This window comes from Nuphar pumila, chromosome 13 (assembly GCF_984573655.1).
Source record: "Nuphar pumila chromosome 13, dmNupPumi1.hap1.1, whole genome shotgun sequence".
NCBI lineage: Eukaryota > Viridiplantae > Streptophyta > Magnoliopsida > Nymphaeales > Nymphaeaceae > Nuphar > Nuphar pumila.
In genome coordinates this window covers 94,833,168-94,840,387 of record NC_143261.1, presented here as the reverse complement: position 1 = coordinate 94,840,387, position 7,220 = coordinate 94,833,168, and the positions used below count along the sequence as shown (strand labels likewise).

The 7,220-nt window shown below is 38.3% G+C and overlaps 1 non-coding gene across 1 annotated transcript; it reads left to right on the top strand.

Annotated features, from left to right (window-relative positions):
* The first annotated feature begins 5,966 nt into the window (after positions 1-5,966).
* On the top strand, positions 5,967-6,038 carry TRNAT-CGU (transfer RNA threonine (anticodon CGU)). The gene has a single exon. It is a non-coding gene; the product is annotated as a tRNA-Thr (tRNA).
* The last annotated feature ends 1,182 nt before the right edge of the window (positions 6,039-7,220 follow it).

Here is a 7,220-nt window from a genome sequence, read left to right as displayed (position 1 = left end):
AGAGAGAGAAGAAGGGTTAGTGATCTATATGTCGAGGGAAGTCCAGATCTGGCGGCTCGCCGGCTAGGGCTGAGACAAGCCAAGCTGCCAGTGGCTCGGCTTGAATGGTAGATGTTCAGCTCGGCTCGGCCCATAAAAGAAGTCGTTAAACAGTAATAAATATATTTTAAATATTTTATTATTATTATTATTATAATATAAAGATACATGTTTAATACAGTCGATTGTACATAGAATCTAGTTAAACCTTAGAATCTTACGACACGTTGCTTGACTCGTCTAACATGTGTTCAACATGATTGACACTTGTGTCATGTTTTTAATTAAAAAGAAAATGATTTTGAGTCGGGATAAAATCAGTGCATTTATAACAGTTGATTTTTGCATCGCTTAAAAAAACTATCCAAAGGCTAGTTAAGCCGGTGCTTACTAAAAAATATATATCACATCTACAAAGTTATATTGTCTAAAAAAAAAGCAAAAAGTTTGAGAAAAAAGGATTGCTAAATACATACAAATAACCCTAGCAAACTTTAACTCATTATATTTTAATATAATGTAGAACAAATAAGTAAGCATTTGGTTTAGGGATTGCATTTGTGGGTAAGAAACCCTTAGTTAGAACTCATAAGAGGAGGTTCTTTGGATGTGTTCAACATGGTCAAAATAGTATGAAGTTATAGTCTTTTTACATAAAAAAAACATGATTCTTTTATGTTTGAAAATTTGGTACATTGTATGCCATTGATTTTTCAACCCTCCACATATGCATAATGATCACATCTAAAGGGCCAGATGTGCAAGAAAAACTAAAAAAGTGAAGATATGACATTTTTTCACTGGCGGATCCTTACCCATACCCATTTGTTTTATGAGAAATGGCAACGTAGATTAGTTGCACTGGCCACAAGTGTTACATCTAAAAAGGGAAGTTGCTGGTAGGTCAGGAAAGGAGTGAGGTGAAATTTGCTATCATAGGCTTTTGCAACTACTGGTGGATTCCAATGTTATCCATATCAGTGTGTGTTGACCGATACGGCAGTATCGGCAGAAAATCACTACACATCACCTACCACCTGAATCAGTTATTTATAATAAATATAAAAAATATTAAAATTTAATTTTTTTTAATATTATTTTAATGATTTTAACACGTCACATTTTGATTGACACATAATGTTTTTTTATTATTTTTTGGCCGATACAGAACAATTCATTTTAGTATCATTATCGGCCGATACAACTGAATCATTTGCCAAATGATTATGGGCCGATACCGATCAGTGTTGTGAGAGGCGTACGCCTCAGTACCTGAAGTGTACGCCTCAGAGGCGAGGCGCACGCTCAAAGTACTGAGGCGTTGCTGTGATGCGCCCCTCATCAACCTCCGACCAGTTGTGACCACCGACCACCGGAGTTGTTGTGCTGCATCTGCTGCTCAGTCTTCTCCGACCACCGGACGACCGGCATATCCCTCGCTTCCGTACCAGCTGGGCGCATGGTCCTTCTCTTACTGCCTCCCCTCCCACCGCTTCACTTCCATACCGTACGCCTCAGTACCGAGGCGAAGCGCAGGCTCAACACCTCGCTTCGCCTCATCGCATTTAACAACCTTGATACCGATACTGACAACATTGATGGATTCCCAAAAAGTTTGCTTAGCAACCTCCTTGTGAAGAGGGGAGAAAGAGATGGGCAGGGCCTCTTCATTCACTTTGGACATGGATAACTAACAAGCAACTACTAATAGTAGGTGCTCCAACTCCATGTTTCTAGATGAATGGCTTAGACGACACCACTCTAGAATTTGCAGTTGCTAGGTTTAAATATACAAATCTTATTACTTTGAAGCAATGCAAAGAAGCCAACTCAAGCTCAACTCATTTAACTCGGGTTCATTATAAGCTCGAACTTGACTCTGCTCACCATAAGAATGAATCAACTATGAACATTTCGAGTTCGAGTTCGAGTTCGAGTTCTCATACTAGTTTACCAACCCTAGTTATTGCTTTGGAGTGCTCACTCTTTCTTTTTATGGAAGTCATAAGCTAATGACTCTACATGGTCCGATGGGTGTTCAATGGGTTCGAGTCTCAAAGGGGAGAAAGTGCATCTTGTTGAGTGAGAAGCCCTAGTAAGGGTTTGGTTTCCCAAACTCAGTTCAGCCTCCCCTCTCTCTCTTTTGACCGCAAGAGAAAAGGAGGACATTAACAACCAGGCAATATCAAGCACTTGATCCCAAAAACATATAGTGTTTTGAATCATGCTATTTTATTGCTTAAATTATGGTACATTTTAGATGACACAAACCCCCCTTTTAAAATTGGATTTTTGGTGTAAACCAGATTTTGAGCAAAAAAAAAAAAAAAGGTTTTGGTGTGTGTGTGGCTGACATCAAAACCTAGTTAGAAAATTGGGTTTTTGCCAAAACCGAGCTAAGTGATGAACGCCCTCAGTTTATCAGGGAAGGGTTTTTCCACCAGCCAATGACACCCTCCACACCTCACTGTTGTTCGGCCATTTCCAGCCTGCCACCAGCTAGCAAATGGCTGGATTTTTTTTTTTAGGTTATAAGGTGAAGTCGGCCATTTTCTAGCAGGTGGGGTGGCTAGGAAATGGTCGGCTGATGGCTTCTTCTTCTTTTTGGGTGACTGGCTGTTTTTCGACAGGTTGCGAAATTGCTGACCATATTTGTATTCGTTTTTTTTTAGTTATTGAACTGGCTGGCCATTTTCCAGCCAGCCACCGGCCAGGAAATGAACACCATTGTTTTTTTTTTATGTTTTTGGTGACCAAAAACCTGAAAACCCGGTTTTTGGTTACCCAAACATGTTAGAAACTTAGATTTTGGAAAAACCAAGTTTTGCCCCTTGTCATCCAAATGCCTCCTACGCATTTCAAGGGCTTCAAAGATCATGTGACCCACAATGCATTGATATTCGATATGAAAAGCAAAAGGTTTTTGCGTCCAAAGACTTGAAACAACTCAATCCAAACACGTTTCTTGCTAAATGAACCGCACCAAGTGGATCTACGAAATCACATTAATCAAATAGAGCTCACTACCTTATGACTTTTCGAGTAAATAACTTGGGAAAATATTGGGTACATTCTAGAGTACGGTACTCTTTAACCCATTCTCATAGGTGTTTGACCCCACAAATCGGTTCAGCATGGTCCATTTATTAGAAAATATACATTGGATCGGGTGATTTCTATGTAAAAGGTTTTCTTAATAATGAAAATTTCATGCTCTATGCACCATTTAAATACATTAGAAAATTAACATCTAAAACATGCTTTTGACTAAACAAACCATATAAATCATATTTTTAGGGCTTGATCCTCAAGAAAATCAAGAAAATGTGAATGAATGGGTGGTTTCTACTAGCTAGAGAGTATAGTAAACTCGAGGGTTGCCAATATGTTCCCAATAGATTTGCAACTATTATGGATTCAAACATGAACATTGACACAATAGAAAATTAGAGACACCAGAATGTGATTTTTTTGTAAAGCAACGAGACAAGGCACATACTTATTTGAATATTTAGTACATAAAAAAAATATAGCGTTGATAATTGATTCCATATATAAACGTATATTTATTAACAAAAAATGCATGCAAAACTATTAAAAGATGCAAATATTGTTGGACATGTGCCATGAGCAACATGTCATCTATAGCATGTCTCTATGGCATAGCTTGGTACTAAACAAAGTTACAAAACCAAATATTATGTCAAGTGTGTGTGTGTGCGCACGCCCATTTATGTTTGGTACTAATGATTATACACATTATCTACCGAATCATATTTATTTCAAGTGCTTCACTGATCGTATCCTGTAAATATGATTTTTGTAGTTTAATTAACATATAAATGCATCATTCACATTATTGTATCTTTAATATTTAGATAGATTTGATAATATCATTGTAAAACAACAACTCACATTGCACTAAAATTTTAAATCTAGAATTCGATCTAGAGCATATTTCAAAAAAACAAAAAAAAGGATAATTACAAAGAATGGGTCTAATTTAGTAACACTTGCAACAATAACTGTATACTGAATATATGGCATATTACTAGCACCTGGTTTTGTGTGTGTATGAGAGAGAGAGAGATATTCAACATTACCAAAATACATCCAACAAAATATTGGATGAGAGAGAAACATAGGAGTGAGACAACCACAATCTAGATGGTGATTGTGCACAGTTCAGAGTATAAGCCGATCAAACCCCCCTCTCTACTATGTAATTGAAGAGCCAAATACACATCAGACATGACCCATTGGCGAAGCCTTCCAAAATCGAATTTGATGCCCCTGAAGAAGATGTTGTTTCTTTCAGTCCAGATCACCCACCATGCTGAAAACAACCATACCCGCCACAATAATCTTCATTTTTTTTTTGCCATGAAATCATGGGACCAAGCAAGAGGTCTCGAATAACGAAACTCGGACGAGTTTGAAGAGACGGTGCACCCCAAGTTTGAAAAAATAAGTCTAGAACGATCGGGCAGAGCCAAAATAGGTGAGTCGTGTCCTCTACTGCCTTCTCGCAAAGAACACACATGTTGAAAAACTGAATCCCTCATTTTCTGACATTAATCTGGGTTTGAACATGATTCAGAGCCACTAGTCACGCCAAAGCTTTTGCCCTTGGATACAATCAGTAGGAAACCAGTCTATCCCAGATGGCAACAAGGAATGATAAACTTGCTTAATGGAGAACCTATCTCTGCTCGCCATTGCTCAATGAAGCCACGGACGATCATGGATCGGCCTAAGATCCCTGCCACTGAAGGACCGAAGTATCTTCCGCCACTCCAACCAGAGGGATGAATGACACACTGAACTGGGCGTTGAAAGAAGGGAGTCAGATAGACTACCATATTTTTTTGCCTAACAAACGTAGCTCAAGGAGATTAAGATGTGAAAGTTACTCAGGCCCACTTCAAGACTAAAATGATGCTCCTCTTTCTTAGAGCCAGAATCTTCAAACCGTCTCATTGCCTCGGGAGAACGATCTGTTGCCAAGAAACATGCAGGTACTTTTTGTGAGATACATTCCCAGACCAAAGGAAGTGTGAAAGCAAACGGTTAATTGTTTGTTCTATTGTGGTTGATATAATGAATATGCTCATACGAACTTTGATAATCTGGTCAAAACATGACGAATTAGCATTACTCGTCCTGCAAAAGATAAATATAGGGTCATCCAAGACTGCAATCTCTCTTGCACCCGTTCTATAGTAGACATCCAAGATAAAGTTTTTGTCGGCTGCAGTGAGTGCAACGATAGACCCAAGAAATTGACAGGAAGGTCGGATATTGGGCAGTTCAAGATCCTTACAGCAACCGATTATAGAAGAGGGTCAGGATTGAGTAAGACCAGAGCGCATTTACTCTCGTTTAGGCGAAGCCTTGAAATTGCAGCAAAGACTTTAATAATGAAGCACAACCTAGACATTTGATTAACATTCACATGACCAAAGTTTTGCTAAAGTAAAAGGCTTTTGCGTTGCATACAAGAACATTATCACTGGAAAGTTATGGGGACATCCAAAGCACAAAAGAAACACCAGATCCAAATAATCATCTTCCTAATTAATTATGTTTTGAGAAGGTTTTAAACCCGTATGCCCCGAAAAAATGACAACCCAACACCAATTGGATTTCATTCGCAGACCCATGCGTAAAACTAAATCAAATTAAACAACTGAGATTATCCAATAAGCAAATCAAAATAAATGCAAACGGGATCAATCACAGTCGGACTTGGTTCAATGCAATGTTGAGTTGTACAATCCAACTCGAACTAATTAATGAGATGGATATGGTGCACCCACTAGCCGGGGGTCACTCTTATTACATGAGAACTTCATATAAACTTAAGGGGGCCTTATATAATAAAACTTTTATTTCATAAATTTTGAGAAGGGGCCATCCGTCAACAAGCTTCCATAGCATAGTGGTAGTGCGTTCGCTTCGTAAGCGAAAGGTCGCGAGTTCAATCCTCGCTGGGAGCTTCTCAACGCATTTTTTGTCATAAGATTATTACTTTTACCGGTCAAGAGCCTCCGTAAATTAGTTGAAACTTTTTAACTTTACCCCTTCCTAGAGAGGAATAACCCTCTTTCTAAAAAAGTTGGATAAGCTGGGAAAACAATTCCCTTCTCAATCCTGTTTTCTGTTTGATTGGCCGCATCCAAACACCGGTCTAAGATTTTTTGGTGACAAGGCTCTTTTTTTTTCCACAGATAAAGCTGGGGTTAGGCAGACCCCTATCAGTTATACAACCATACCAGTTGGGGTTGGAACTTGCAACCAACCAACACAAGGTGATGTGCAGTAACTGGGCTCGTTGAAGTGAAACAAGCCACTTCTTCAACTTTAAGACATGAGATAATAAGTAGAACATGCAACATGATCCCAATGTTAGTTTTTGTTTTTTGGTGATTAATCAATTTAAATCTAAAATCTACTGGCATATATAAGCATTCTTGTCAGAATCGTATCGGACCTTGAATCGATTTTCAGAACGATTCAAGGAGTCGGCAAATTCAGATTCGGAACCGAATCGCTCAAAAATATTTTAAACTTTATTTAAAAAACAATTAAAAAATAAGCTGATCCATAAGTTAATGTGGTGTGCCCATATCTAAAAGCCTGATCCCATTAGTCCTACTGGATCCATTGTGAACCATGCTTACACAATCAAGACTTTGATCGAATCGGTGAATCAAGCTACCGAGTGGGCATGCCCAGGAGGGCTCCACTCATCTGGTAAGAGTGACTTGTGAACATCACCAAAGTAAAGGGACGTCACAAGTTCGAATCTGGGTGTACTTTCTAATAGGGCAAAGGAGACCAGATTTTTTTACACCAAAAATGCTGGCAACTGAAAGAGGTGTTTCCCTATTATCTAAAAAAAGAAAGAAAAGAAAAAGCAGGTTATATTCCCATTGAGCACGGGCAAAACGAGTGAAATAATTACCAAGTACCACTGCCTCCTTTAAAGGCATTATTCTTGCAAATTTTGCCTATCCAATTTTAGTTTAAATTCCATTCTTAAAAAAAAAAAAACTTATATTATTTTTGGAAGGAAGATTCTCCTAAACATGCAAAGCATATATGAAATGGTTTTCCTTGAATGAAGACGCTAGGAGAGTACGGTAATCTCCAAAAAGAATAAATTATTAATGCTAGTA